This window comes from Chenopodium quinoa, unplaced genomic scaffold (assembly GCF_001683475.1).
Source record: "Chenopodium quinoa cultivar QQ74 unplaced genomic scaffold, ASM168347v1, whole genome shotgun sequence".
NCBI lineage: Eukaryota > Viridiplantae > Streptophyta > Magnoliopsida > Caryophyllales > Amaranthaceae > Chenopodium > Chenopodium quinoa.
The window spans coordinates 7,885,475-7,898,220 of record NW_018743252.1 but is presented as its reverse complement, the minus strand read 5'-3'; positions in this window follow the sequence as shown (position 1 = coordinate 7,898,220).

Genomic DNA, 12,746 nt, shown 5'->3' with positions numbered 1-12,746 from the left:
GGACTCGTCTCTGAAGAGCTGAAGTTTTTGAAGCATTATTAGGATTGCAATTCGGAATACCACGGACTAGTTAACTGTACTGAAAATTCTCTGAAATTCCTGTTGCTTGTGCCATAGGCGGCCGAAGGGGAAGAAGGTGAAAAAATGGGTGGTAGTAGCAGTACATATATAATATATAACAGTAATGAACTTAATATTAATATAACTATATTATATATAACATTTGAATAACAGTAATTAACATATTGTTCACAATTTGAACTTAACACTTACACTAACCATTATAAATACACACTTCAACTTCATGCTCCTACTCAATTTCTTCCAAGTTTTTCAGGGAACCTTCACCAACCTCCATTGAAAATACTTCTTGCAAAACAACAACCCCAACCCCAACCCCTTTAGCTGTTTTTGACAAACCCTAACTTTTTCTGATTTTAAATAATTCCAAATTCACTATACCTGATTTCAATTTTGAAGAAAACAGAAGTTTTTGAGGGAGATCTGATGATTTCTCTAGTTTTTACTGCCGTTTTCCAGCTGCTACTGCCCTAGTATTTTCTCTCTCTAACTTCTACACTCCAACGTCGGGAAATTTTTTGCGGAAACAACCCAACAATGTTACCACAACAGGGTTCTATTTTTTTTTACCCTACAATAATAGCTTTTACCTTTTCTAATATCATTCCCTTTTTTAAATTGTCAGAAATTAATTTTTTATTAAGGTATGGGGCAAAGCTGTCTTATACAAGGTAATGGGCTATACTTCCTCTTTTTTAGTTGCTACACTTTTTAATTTTGTGTTGTGAAATAAAGGGAATATGAGAGAAATTGAGGAGAGAATATATCAATCTATTATTCCATTGAGTATGGGATATATATACATGTACAATAGCTAGGGTTTTCTTAGAAAACACTAAACCCTAAACCTAGAATATTCCAGAGTGTACAGGAACATAATGGGCATCCACAAATATTTCATAACACTCCCCCTTGGATGTCCATTATCGAACACCGGGCCTCATTAAAACCTTACTACGAAAAACCCTATGGGATAAAAACATAGTGAAGGAAAAAGAGTACATCATTCTTCGTAATATATTTGCAATGCTACCTCATTAAAAACCTTACCAGAAAAACCCAATAGCTTGAGATCTTCTAGTGCAATGAATCCAATATGGTTGGATATCTTCTCATATGTAGTAGAATATCATTCCTTATCTTTGATCCTCCTAAATTGAATTTGCATCTTTAAGTCTTCACATGAACATGTAAAGTGTCTTCATTTCACCATATATACACGTGTTTATCTCTATATCATTCCAAATCTCTGTTTAATTAAAGTTGCCTTAAAAGTTAAACTTATGCGGTTATGCTTTCTTTTGGAGGTTGTGAATAATAGAAATTGATGATCATTATTTGATCAAACATTCATTAATAATAATTTGATGGCAACACATGATATTATTAATGCCGTTCTTCAATCTCATACGAATTATAACACATGTAATTAAATTATATACATGGATCATGGTTCTTCTGGACCACAAGAAAATTTTCTCACGCATAACGGCATAAGTATCCCGTTGATATCCTTAAGACGTTTCATAATTGACATGATAGTTTTCCTGCAAATACAAATAGTAAATCTCACTAACCCTCATATGCTCAAACTTCAGGTTTAGCTGTCAATCATGTAGTCACATATATAAACTTTTCAAGAGTTTGATAATAATTACAATATTCAAAATATAAAATTTATAAGGCTGGGTATTTAAATATGTCATATATAAGTTCTTCAGGAACTCTTCTTACATGATTCATAACATGCTATTAAATTGACGTCAATAATAATTTCATCACAAATGTAAGCCCATTGGAATATAATAAATATCTCTTTGTAAGTTTCCATCAATTTTGTAAGTAAGTCTTACTATACTTTGGACGATCATTATTCACACTACCACAATTATTGTATAGAAACTAGTGCATGCAATATGAGATATAGAAATCATGATAAGATATTGAATAAAATATACAATGAGTAAGGCATTTAACAACTTCCTACACATGCAATAAGTAATCCATTAACCTATGGAAAAAAAATGATATCTCCTTCTCTCTCTAGTTTTTTCTCTCCACTTGGGTGACCATCAGAAAATCTCCTTCTCGCCTTGGCGAGGGGGCTCTGGGAGTCTCTTTTTGCGGGGATTAAGATCTTTCTCCTCAAATTGCTTTGCTTTTCTTTCTTTTTTTGCAGGTGTTGCAGCCAGCTCTTGTTTTTGTCTCGTGTGATCTTGCCTTACTCATGGCAACTTCCGAAGCCTCTCCCGATGCATCTGATATAGCCATGGAGGACCTAGCAGCCGCTCTAATGGATGGTAGCATGGATATCCATGCTATGGTGATTGACTCCACCGCAGCTCAAGCCACCCTACCTAATACTACTAAATTGCCTCCTCCTACCCCTGTAATCCCTACTCCGACCATGTCTTTTAGAGAAGTTGTGAAAGGTTCTTCATAGTGGTTCTCTGAAGCTCGTGACATTGTTGTCTCTTCTCTACAATGGGAAGATGATCACGCCCCTATTCCTGACTCAAGCAAGGCTGTCTCAAGCAAGGCTGTCTCATTCCCAAAAGATACCCTTACAAAGCTTCGAAGTCCATGGAAACTAAATTTAATGGGCAAATGTCTAGGAATATTAGTTAGACCCTCTTTTATCACCCAAAGGGTTCGAGCAATGTGGCGTCCTAAAGGTAATTTGGAAATCATAGATCTCGGAAAAGACGTCTACCTCTTTCGGTTTTTAATCATTTATGACTATGAAATAGCTCTTCTTGGGGGACCATGGTTCGTTCTTGACCATTATCTCATGCTAACCAAATGGAAGCCTAATTTTAGGCCGTCCATGAATCCCTTTAACAGAATGACGGTTTGGGTACGATTCCCCGAGTTACCAGTTGAGTATTTTGATAAAATTGCTCTATTCGAAATTGCAAAAAAAAGCCGGGAATCCCATCAGAGTTGATTATGCAACCGATCATCTTACTCGTGCTCGATATGCCAGAGTTTGTATCGATATTGATCTTACTACTCCGTTAGTCACATCCGTCTGGGTTAGCAATGGTTGGCAACAAATTGAATATGGAAACATCCACTCGCTTTGTTTTAACTATGGAATTTTTGGTCATTCCAAAGATAAGTGCAATGGGATAAACAAAGGTAAACAAGCCCTAACCCAAACTTCCATTCAGCCCAACCCATCTCCCTCCACATCCACTACAAGTCCCCCCCACTTGGAAAACCCCACAACTTCTGAAAACCAAAGTCAACAATTGGGCTTCACTAACTTGTCCAATTTTTTGGATAATAAAATTAAAATACCCACTAACTCATATGGTCCATGGACCATTGTCTCTAATAAGAAATTTCCCACTAAGAAAAATACCAACAAAAATACAACCCACCAAATCCCAAAGCCAATCTTAAATAAAAATAAATTAACCACAAAAGACACCTTTAATAAAAAAACATCCTTCCCAAGAAAACTCTTTTCAAGTTTTGAACTTTAATGGAGCTCAAGAAAATATTCACTTTTCAGAAAATATTTCTGAAAAATTATCCTGCAAAAATATTTCTATCCAAGAATGTGAAGTCTCTTGCGTGCACCCTTCATTAACTGCAGCCAAACACCACAGACAATTACGCCACTTGGCAATGGAGGTGGAAACACCAATCAATGCCATGGAAACCCACCCAAATTCTCTTCAACTCCCTGTTTTAAACCCAACAAAGACAACTACTCCCTTCATTGGCACTAATTCTTTAACACACAAATTACCCACAGCTACTCAAACCCAGAAAAACAAGCATGGACAGAAAATCAACCAAACCCCCGCCTATTCCACGCCGGGGTCACGACGATTAGTCACTCAGTCACCTCGCCGCTTCAACGGCAGCAACTCTACACCTCAAAATCATCGACCCTCGGAATATCAACAAACACCGACACCACTCAGTCAAAGACACTAACCATCGACACTTCACACTCAAAGCCACCAACCACCGACGAACCAAACCCTTCAGCCTCACCCAGTCTCAACGGCTTTAGGCCTGAATCCGCCAACTAAGGGGAAGCGAATTTCGACCCTCCCCTCAATTCGCCTCCCATTCTCACCATATCCACCTCGTCTTCAGCCACCATCACTGCCTCTACCACTAGGGACCACCATCATCACCCCCCGAAAACTCTAGAGGAGGTTTGGTCCATAATCCGGGCCCATTCACCTTACACCCGCTACTGGCCGACCAACCTAATCCTTTGGGCGTCGATCGACACCCCTCCAACACCAGCAAAAATATCACTCATGCACAACTCTCTCCTTCAATTGAACCTTTCAACACTGTTGCAACCCCAATCACCAATACCCAAATCATCGACAACTCCATCTCCCACCCCTTACCACCACAGATAATACGGAGCAAGACTCAGATTCATTTATTAAACAATTACCCTCTTATTCTTCCTCCTCTTCCGGCAAATTTTCCCACAATCCCTCTATCATTAGATCCCATAGAGAAAAACGTAGAGTTACCATAAAACCTTATGACTATGTTCCTGACTCAAAAGGAAATAGTGGAACTGAAATTCAAAGTCAACTTCTTGGAATCGCCGTTAACGATTCGAGTAGTACATGCAATGATGTCGTCACTCTCAATGATAGATGTCAATTTGATGAATCAAGCACCGAATTAGGCGGATTGGGAACAAGCACTACCCCCAATCCCTCCTATTGAGCGTAAAGCTGATGATGCCTTTATTCCAAATTTCCCAAATATTTTAATGAAAGTTGTACTTTGGAATTTTTGGGGAGAGACAAGGAATGACTTTATACCACATGCATGGAAATCATTGCTACTCATAAAACTTCTGTTTTCATCATCCTTGAAGCTAAGAGTAATAGTATTCGTATGCTCAAGTTACCAGACTCCTTGGCTTCGATGACTTTCAATTTATCGAACCTAATGGTTCAAGAGGCGGGATTTGGCTAATGTTCAATGCTGGGGTTGAATTAATTCTTTACCAATCTCCTTTGATTAATTACTTCCATGCTTTATTTAAGATTAAGCCCAATAACTCAGAAGTGCTTTTAACTGGCATTCACGCCTCTTCCACTCCTTTGGAGAGACACAAGTTATGGACAGAGCTTCATAATTCCCTGCCACCTGATGATACACCATGGCTGGTCCTTGGTGATCTACACGAGGTGACCTCTCCTTCTGAAAAAATGGGAGGAAGGAATTTTAGGCCATGATGTGTGGCGTTTATGCCATCGTTTCACCTTATTTAATTAGAGAATTCCCCCGGATTTGCCACTTGCTTCTGCCTTTTCTTACTCATTTTATCTCGATTTGAGTTACTTTAGCTCCCTCTCGTGTTTTCCCTTCCCTTTTTGTCTTTTCTTTTACTTTCACTTCCTTTTTGTGTGTTTTGACAGTTCCTAGCGCTCGTGGGCGATTCTTGGATCATTTGTTGGAGTAGAGTTGCTAGGAAGCTTGCTAGGGGAGTGGAGATGCCAGGATGGAGAAGGCGCGCAGCAGCGAAGGGCCGCGGGCGTGGGGAAGATAGCCGCGGGCGCGGACAAGGCTTCAAGCGAGCTAACCAAACTTTCTGGAGATGCCCAAGAGATGGCTAGCCACGGGCGCGACATCAGTGGCCCGCGAGCGCGACACTTTTAGCCGCGGGCGCGGCACTGCGTGTTTGGCGCAGCTCGTACCCAGCTCGGAGAGGGCGCGGCTGCTGGCTGGAGAGCCCTCTGTCTTGCCCATTTCTCCTTATTTTGAGAGAAGACTATAAATACCTCTTTGCTTGAATTTTCAAGGGGAACTATTCCATTAGCATCAAAAACATTTCTTAGAGAGAGAAAATCTAGGTCTTCTAGAGAGAGAAAAATACTTATTCTTCATGGTTTAATCTTTGTAATCAAATATTGAAGCTTTCCTATAGATTGTTGTTACTACTTTGATGATTTGGTAATCTTTAAACTTTATAATATCAATCTTTACTTTTGTTTCTCTAGTTTTTGATTTTCTTGGTTTTATTGTTCTTACTTGAGTTTTCCTTCATAAATATTCAAGCTTTATTGGTTTCTTTGATTTTCTTTTGGTTTAGAATCATGCTAGATTTTATTGTGATTAAATATTTGCTTAAGTTAGTTACTATGGCCATTCCTCTTCCTTTAGCTTAGATTATTAGCTAGGGAAGGGGTGAATATCTTGTATACTTGAACTTTTATTGATTATTGATAGGAGTTACCTTGCGTTGATGATTTTGTGATGAAATATATTTGGAGTTAGTGTGTGCACCTCTAATCTCTAAACCCTAATCCTTGATTGAATGCATGAGAATGATTTAGTCTAGGTGAGATAAATTTCATCAACTTGCTTGAGTAGTTGCATGAGAATGAACTATCTTAGGTAGAGTTTTCTACCCCTTGGTTAATTTTCTCATTGGTTTTCTTTAGTATTCGATTCTCATGATTGAACCCCCTCTTCCTAGTGCTTTTGCCATTGTTATCTCTTTAATCTAGTCCTTTTACATGCATATAGAATTGCTTTTTCTTATCCCTTGTTTTTAGTTTATACTAGACTCAATAGTAGATAGTTTGCCTATAGGATTTCTCATACCCACATCTCAGCACCTCTTTTTGTTACTAGCAATTTATCCTAGATATCATATTAATTGTGCTAAACCCCCGTTTCCTTGGGAATCGACCCTACCTTACCACTATCTAAAGTAAAATTGATAGAGTTAGGATAAGAGATATAAATTGTAATTTTGATCTAGGATAGTAGTCCAACGAACTATTGTCCACCGATCAAAATTTTGGCGGCGTTGCCGGGGAAGCGGCTTGTTTTGCACTCTTATTGCGATATTATTGGATTTGTTGCTTTTTGCTTTGTTCTTTTTCCACTTGCTAGTCATTGCTAATTGTTTGTTTAGCTTTGGTGGATGCAAAGAAGATCTCAAGGACCACCTACTCACAACATTGATCACGAAATCGACCGCACCTTGAGACAAGTCCGTAGACTTTATCAAGAAGAGGGGCGAGGTTTTGGTGCTATTTTTGATAGTGAGAGTGATTCTTGTTCCTCACATTCTCAAGGCGACGAAATGGCGGGACAACAAGTGGATGTTTTATTTCGTGAGTTCTGTAATCCGCAGGATTATGAGCTCACCGGTGGGATATTACTACCCGTCACGGAAACTAATTTCACCATCCATCCTCAATACACTAGAATGGTTCAAGCGGAGCAATTCTCGTGTTCTCCAAGTGAAGACCCCATTGAGCATCTTGATAGATTTCTTGAACTTTGTGCCATAATACAAACCAACCAAGTTTCTCAAGAATACATTCGGATGCATCTATTCCGACAATCTCTTGCGGGGAGAGCAAAGAAGTGGCTCAAGCAAGTCAAGTCTATTTCTCTCACAACATGGAGGGAAATTGTCCAAGCATTCTTGAAAAGGTTCATCTCCGAAGAGAAAACCGCCGACATGAGGAGGAAGATTGCATCTTTTGAACAAGAGGCGGATGAAAGCCTTAGTGAAGCTTGGGAGAGGTTTAAAGAGTTGGTGCAAGCATGTCCTCACCATGAATACAATCAAAGCTTACTCATGAGGTTCTTCTATGATGGCTTGGAACCGATGTCTAAAGCTAACTTGGATGCGGGGACGGGTGGACAATTGATCAAAATCCCCCAAAACCAAGTCAAAGCGACAATTGAAGAGGTAGTGAAGAACTACTCTTGGGGAGGTAGAAGGAGGAATGCACCTAAGAAGGGTGGAAAGTACGAGTTAATTTGTATAATTCTAGATTACCTGGTAATTATCCCTTCCGTTGCAAGGCGGCTTGGCTTGAGCATGCCCAATTTAAACCCTATTTTGATAATAACTGGTCTTTTAATGGTAATGATTTTATTCAGGGTAGAAATATTTTTTTGTAGACTATTAAACACTGGAGCTTTAATGTTTTTGGTAATTTAGATAGAATAAAAAATACTTAAATTAAGCGTATTAATGGTATTCAAATTTCTGTATCCAAAACATACTCCCATTTCCTCTTTCATTTGGAAAAAGACCTTATTCATCAGTTAAATGTTATTTATAATAAAGAACGAATTTCTTGGGCTCAAAACGCTGGTATGGATTGGAGAAAATTTGCAGATTATAACACCAAATTTTTTCACCTCTCAGCCAAAATAAAACATTCAAAAGGAAAAATTCTTTATTCAAAAGATGATAATGATGAATGGATTCATGACCAAAATACCCTAAAGGAATTGGCCAAGAACTATTTCCAGAAAATTTTCTCCTCTAATCTTCATTCCATAGACCATGAATTACTTGCTAAATATAGATGCCCCAAGTATATAGACCATGATTTCGCTACTAATCTTGGTTCCTGCCCATTGCCGGATGAGATTAAAACCATCCTTATGGTAATGAACTATATCAACTCCCCCGGGCCTGATGGTATTCAAGCCATCTTTTACCAAAAAAATTGGGATTCTATTGGCCCTAGTATTTCTAAATTTGTCTTAGATTGCATCACCAATGAATCAATAAATAATTCAACCAATGACTCCTATCTTTGTCTTATACCTAAAAAGGACAATCCTTCTTCCATGAATGAATTCCGGCCTATAGGTCTTTGCAACTATTTACAAGTTAATCACTAAGTATATTGCTACTAGATTAAAGCCTCACATGGACAAGTTTATTAGTCCCTTTCAATCTAGTTTCATCCCTAATAATAGATCCATTGATGAAAACATTATCATTATCAAGGAAGTCTCCCACCTTTTCAACAAGTCCTCTAAAAAAGCTAATATTATGGCTCTTAAAATCGACCTAGCTAAGGCTTTTGATAGTATAGAATGGAGTTTCATAGAAGATACCCTAAGATATTTTAACTTCCCTCCTAATATCATCAACCTAATCCTAAGCTGCATTTGCACCCCTTCTATGTCTGTTCTTTGGAACGGGTAAATCATTTCTCCTTTCAATCCCTCTCGGGGAATTAGACAAGGATGCCCCTTATCCCTTATATTTTTGTTCTTTGCATTGACCATTTATCTTCCGTTATCCAAGAAAAAGTTAATTCTAAAACTTGGAAGCCTATGAAAATTGTTAAAGATATTGAGCTATCCCACCTTTTCTATGCGGACGATGTTTTCCTTTTTGGGAAAGCTAATATCGATAACATTTCTGTAATGATGGAATTTCTAGAAAATTTTAGGAAACTCTCTGGTCTTTCGATAAATATCTCAAAATCCTCGATTATTTTTCCAAAAAAATGGACTTCAACATTAGGAAATCGATTTTCGATCACTTTAATATTAAGAATACCACCTCTTTTGGGAAATACTTAGGTATTATTATCAGCCCTAAAAACTAAAAATTGGGGATTATTATGACCTTCTCGAAAAAACTACCTCTAGAATTAGAGGTTGGCAAAGTAAATTCCTTAATATGGCGGGTCATTCAACCCTTATTAAATCTGTTTTAAACTCCTTCCCTATGTATGCTATGCAAACTAACATACTCCCTACTTCCCTCACAGAAAAACTTCAAAAAAAATATTAAACGGTTTCTTTGGAATAAAGTGGATAAAGCTAGATATATCACTAGGACTTCTTGGAATGTTGTTTGTGATCCCATAAACTGTGGTGGGTTAGGAATTAGAAACCTAAAAATTTGGAACCTTTGTTTCATGGAAAAATTAGGGTGGAAAATATTAACTCAACCTAACAAACTTTGGGTCCAAATTCTTTCAAAAATGTATCTAAAATATACTTATTTCTTAGATTGCAACTCCAACCCTAACCACTCTCTTATTTGGAGAGACATCCTTTAGGGTAGAGAAGTTCTAAAAAAGGGTTTAACTATCCATATTGGTAATGGTGAAGACACTTCTCTTTGGTACCACAAATGGGTGGGGGAAACTCCTCTTTATCTTAATGAAAATGTCAAAATCCCGGATTCCAAAGGCCATTGGAGGGTCTCCGACCTTATTAGGAATCACAAATGGTCCCTCCAACCTATTGCTCATCTTATTCCCAGCAACATCATCCTTAACATAGAAGCCATCCCCCTCCCCACTCTTCATTCCACTAAAGATAAGCTTAGATGGACTCTCCTTAAACTTAGTTCCTTCACTATAAAATCTGCCTATCATGCTTCTACTCCTTCTCCCACTCTTCACACTATCTTCCTTCAAAATTTTTCTTGGTCTACTTTGTGGAAAATAAATGCCCCTTTCAAATATAAAACGCTGCTTTGGAACATAGTGAGAGACATCCTCCCAGTAGGACAGGTCCTTGCTAGGAAAATTCCAAACTTCAATCCCATATGCACTAGGTGTTCCTCCCCTACTGAAGATTTCCTCCATATCTTCCGCGACTGCCCCAATTCTTCAGCTTTTTGGAGCCTTATTTTTGAAAATCATCTTCCTAATGCCTTTAATCTCCCTGAATTTTATAACTTTGATTTTCAGGGTTGGATTTCTTTCAACCTAAAACAAGATAACTCGTGGAAAACTCTTTTTTGCACTTCTATCTGGTACTTATGGTCTATCAGATATAAGATGGTTTCACTCATAGTATGGATTCTATTTATACTTGTTTTAATAAGTTCCAATCGGACTATGGTATTACCTTGAAATTGGCACAGGTTGTTGTTGATCAACCCTCTTCTGGTACTTCTCCATCACCAAAGGTGTGGTCACCCCCTCAAAGAGGCTACTTCAAGCTCAATACAGACGGCTCTTGGGTCTCTTTAGGTGTGGCAGAAGCTGGAGGTCTCATTTAGTGCTCCAAAGGGAAGTGGCAAATTGGGTTCACTATGAAAATCAAAACTCTTGGACCTGCTTCATCCAAACTGGTTGCAATTAGGGAAGGTCTCATTACAGCTTGGGAGAGAAACATCCGCTTTTTAGAACTTTAAACTGATGCTAAAGCTCTCAAATATATGCTAGAGAATCCCTCCTACTACATGGATCATGAATTGGCGAACATTATCAATGATGTGGCTGCCTTGCTCAAACGAGAATGGAATGTCACTATCCTTCATGTTAAGAGAAATGCTAATGTTCTTGCTCATGGCCTAGCTGAAATGGGGCGACGAGAAGGAGACGACTTTCACTTCACATCTTTTCTCCACCAGGGCTAACTTCTGCTTACACTAAGGAGTTAGCCTACACCTTGGATTTGATTCATCCCCCAACTAAGCTCTTTTGGGTTGCTGTAGTTGCTGGGTCTTGGCATGACCACCCAACTAATCCTACTACTTTTATTATGCATGTTTACTTTCTAGTTTTTAGCTTTTTTCTCCTAGTTCGTAGTAGTTTCAGTGGGTTTGAGGTTAGCCTATTTTGTTTCATTAGGCTGCCTACTCTCTTGTTTGGGTATCAAACTCTGATTTTCCTAGATGATTTTATACATCTAGTTGTAATATAATTGCTCTTCGGTTTTGTTAAAAAAAAATCCTTTAGCCTATGACGGATTCACGCATGTACATGGACATAAGACTCAAAATAATGCAAGACACTGTACAGTGTGGATTTAAAAATCCATATTTCATTGGACTTCTTGTCCATGATAAACTTTTGATCATTATCATTATGTTGACATCAAAATGGACATATATTTTAGATCTCTTATTCACTAGTCCATTTTATCATGCATATGCATATTATTCGTTGGTTCCATAGGATATCGGTATTATAAAATTTAGGAAGATACAATTTCACATGCTATTTTACAATGATATCTGAATACATCTCCAATCGGTACCATTATAACCCCCTTTTTTTCATATCATAGGCTATCCATAGATATCTATACCACCTACCTGAGGTATTTCTCACACTATGGTATTAATATATTATTATTTTATACTTTAAAAGTATCAACTGCACTATCTTGCCATATATCACATATTTATATTGGAATTGAACATACAACTGAAGTAGGGTGAACTAGGTTATTGACTAATCCTCCTTAGAGCCAAACAAAATTTATAATCACTTAACAAACCTAAATACAAGTATAGAGGTAAGTCAAGGGTCGAATCACTGGGAACAGTTATGCTCAAGTGCTTTCAATGTGCGCCTAAGCTAGGTCAAAGCCAAGAGTGAAAAATAGGGTAACTAACCCTAATCAACTACCAAAACAAAGAAGCAAACAAATGAAACACTAGGGAATGGGGATCAACAAGTAATCATGACAATTGCAACAACTTGGGAAGGTTAAGCTTATCATGAAAGGAATAGTGTCCTTCTAACAAGTGTATTCTTCCGATAGAGGGTTCAGAATTATTACAGAGTTAATTCTTCAGTAAGATCAAGTGATCGGAATGCCTAGGTGGAGGCCGCTTCCGATCAGTAATATCAAGGTACAATTGATATTACAGCTTAATCTTAACTGAACCCTTTGGGTCGAACCCAATCGAATCACCAATCCGAGACAACGAATTAATCCGAAAGGATTTAATGAGTCCATAGTTTTTTTACGAATACAGACGTCGGATATCGAGCCTAGGGCGTCGAGACCGAGCGTCGCAAAATCACAAAGCGACAAGTATGAACATAGCCTTAGCACCACACTGGCCTAGCCATGTGGGTTGCTAGGCTAGACTGGGCCTAGCACCATGCCTAGGCGCACCATACGTGCCCTAGGATGGC